The 3,172-nt window shown below is 31.9% G+C and overlaps 1 long non-coding RNA gene across 1 annotated transcript; it reads right to left on the reverse strand.

The window, feature by feature from the left end:
- Positions 1 to 70: 70 nt before the first annotated feature.
- Positions 71 to 1,793, reverse strand: LOC138357672 (uncharacterized). Its single transcript, XR_011225100.1, has 3 exons — positions 1,642 to 1,793; positions 665 to 771; positions 71 to 210 (listed from the first exon to the last, which is right to left on the reverse strand). It is a non-coding gene; the product is annotated as an uncharacterized lncRNA (long non-coding RNA).
- Between the last annotated feature and the right edge of the window lie 1,379 nt (positions 1,794 to 3,172).

Consider the following 3,172-nt stretch of genomic DNA (forward strand, 5'->3'; position numbering starts at 1 on the left):
TATATATATATATATATATATATATATATATATATATATATATATTTTATTAATGATATATATACATATATACACACAGAAACAAAGATTCTTCTATATAGACATTAGAGAAGATTTAGCGGTATGCCATGCACCAGGCTCTCCGCTATTTTCATTATTCGTCATATCCGACTCTGCTATGTGATGCACATGTATTCTTGCTTCACCACCCTGTAATGAAATATTGTTTGTTACTAATTGTTTTCAATAATACATTATTTTATTATATAATATTTAATTTATTAATTAAAAACCCTTTCCATATTATAGAAAAAAACTAAAACAAGATTCTATATAAAACTATAGAATAGAATAGACTAATAGAATAGAATATATATATCATATATATATTTATATAAATAAATATATATATATATAAATATATGTATATATATTTATATATATATATATATATTATTATATCCTGTATTATTCCAGCCCATTATTAGAGATAGTAGCCACCTCTTATTTTGGTTTTCTTTCATTATTAGTGCTCAGAAAATTAAATATATCTACATATTTAGTCAAAATCAATTACATTATTTTATCTTATTCATAGCATAAATGTTCACAAAGATTACTAAAAAGAGATTGAATTAGACTACAGCAAATTGGCAAACTTTACCTTGTATCTGTTTCCACCGTGTTTGTTTGGGGCGTTCTTCAACAAATCAGCAATACTTGTCTCAACATCTCTTTCAGTTGCATTAGTGTGGGTGTTGATACAGGCTTCTGGAAAGTTATAAGAATTAATTAATATATATAATTATAATTCTTTTTATCAGGAGACAAGAAGCCACAGAGTAATAACATTGTTGGCTTTTATTTAGGTGTTCCCCTGTTCTCCAGTCTTCCTCCGTCCCTCGTCCCCTTTGTCCTCCCCAGCATTCTCCATTCCCCTGTCCCCTCGTCCTCCCCACCATTACCCTCTCCTCTGTTCCCTCGTCTTCCCCACCATCCCCCCTCTCGTCCTCCCCACCATTCTAAACTACCTCATCCCATGCATTCCATGATGGTCTGATGCTTCCATCTGAAAATTGGGAACATCAAAAGATCTGACTTTCCCAATTTTCTGATGGGAACATCAAATGATCTGATATTCCCATCACTGAAAAATAAAAACAGATAAAAAAATGATATGAAAAAATAGAAAATAAAATATACTCATGAAATGAACAGAATGGTTAACAACGCAGCTCAATTGCAATGCAATGTCACAATAACATTTAATAACAATAACATTTAAATATACTTTAAGATATAATCTAGAAGAAAATAAGGATATTGAAACGGTTCATGAACTCTATTTCAATAAAGGACACTATGGGGAACTTTGAAAAATAGTTATTGAGTATAATTAGACAGACTTGTTGCTAGGCAGAGGAGTAATGAGATATATGGCAAATTTTGCAAAATATACAATGAAGGTACACAAACATTCATACCCAAACAAAGCAAAATGCTAGGTAAGAACAAAGCATTTGGCCCGTAGGAGAAAGGAGATACCCACAAGACTAGAATACAAGTCATTAACAAGCATGCAAGTATAATACATAATACATGCAGACATATATAATCCAAAAAAATGTCAAATTTACGTACTTATTATTACATTACAAATATCCAAGGTTTTGAAGACACGTTTCCTCTTGCGCCCAACGAGTGAATACTGAGACCAGACCCCATAGGTCCCTATCCTCCTCATCATTCGTCTCACTGTGTCTCCACAGCTTGCACCGCCCATTTGAGACAGCGTCTGGACCTGTTAAAATAATGCATAAGCTGTAAGGTAATAGAGAATAATATATATCTTTCAATCTCAACATTAGATTTTCTAATTTCCAACTGTATTAAATAAATAGCATTAAAATATTTTCCTTCTTAACTATTACAAAAATCAACGAATTTGAGTAACTTTTGCTTTTGTTTTATTTGTACCTTAAACATAACACTGAACAATCAATTATGTGCCACCCCACCTTCCTTCATCTGCAAAAAAACTAATCAAAAGACATATGTACAAGGCTAAAAAAATTCAGCAACACTTACCATACTCAGGCTAAAAGAATTAAGCAACACTTACCATACTCTTTTTATATTCACTGTTAACTTTTAGCTCATGTGACAGACTTTCCACCTGCTCAACAGTTTCAAGTGGGGATGGAAGAATGTCTTCCAGGATTGGTATATCTCCATGTGTTTTTGACATATGGGTTTCCGTCATTTTGACAATATTCAGGACATCCCCTGATAAAAATGCCAATTTTGATAATTCCTTCATTATGTATTCCATTTTTTCTGTTACTGCAAAAAAATAATTCATCAACAGCATTGTGTGTAACACCATTCTTGTTTACCCACTGAATTAATAAATTCTGTGGGTAAACAAGTGAATAATGATGATCATGGTCATCATTCTCCTCCTCACTTTGAGAATTAGATAATACATCATGAATGTCAGTAAGATTCATGTGTAAATCATCAATTTCAGAGCCTAATCCATACTCTTGATTTGACTCGGCTTCAAAAGAACTATTGTCATTGTCTGACGACTCAATCTCTGAACTTGATGCTGCCTCAGTAAGATTAATGGGTTCACTAGTGTGTACAGCTGTATTTGGATGCATTTTGTGTATACGTTTTAGCCTTCTTGATACTTGCATCCATCTGTTGTTGTATTGGAGTCGCTTTTTTCGCTTATACTCGTACATTCTGTTAAAGAGTGTCAAATTTCTACATTAGACTACCATATTACCTATATTATTGTTAATAATGTATTGACAGATGCAATATGTATTAAAATTCTAAAAATAAGTCATTCATTATATACAATGTGTGATAATTAAAGCTGGTGCATATAACATCCTTGTCAGGCACATGCAAAAGTGAACACTTCCAGAATTGGAGACATGCAGAAATGTAACATATGGAAATAGAGGCATGCCAAAACAAAGACATGCATAAATTCAAATTCTTATCGAAATAATTTCTAGTGATTATTATATAAATTATTCCATCAGTACTAGATCAAATATTCAATACCATCCTCCCATTGGAAAGAGTAATCATGTCCTGTTGGACATTAATTATATGTTGAGATATAATCTAAAAGAAAATAGGGACATTGAATTGT

Source organism: Procambarus clarkii, chromosome 79, assembly GCF_040958095.1.
Source record: "Procambarus clarkii isolate CNS0578487 chromosome 79, FALCON_Pclarkii_2.0, whole genome shotgun sequence".
NCBI lineage: Eukaryota > Metazoa > Arthropoda > Malacostraca > Decapoda > Cambaridae > Procambarus > Procambarus clarkii.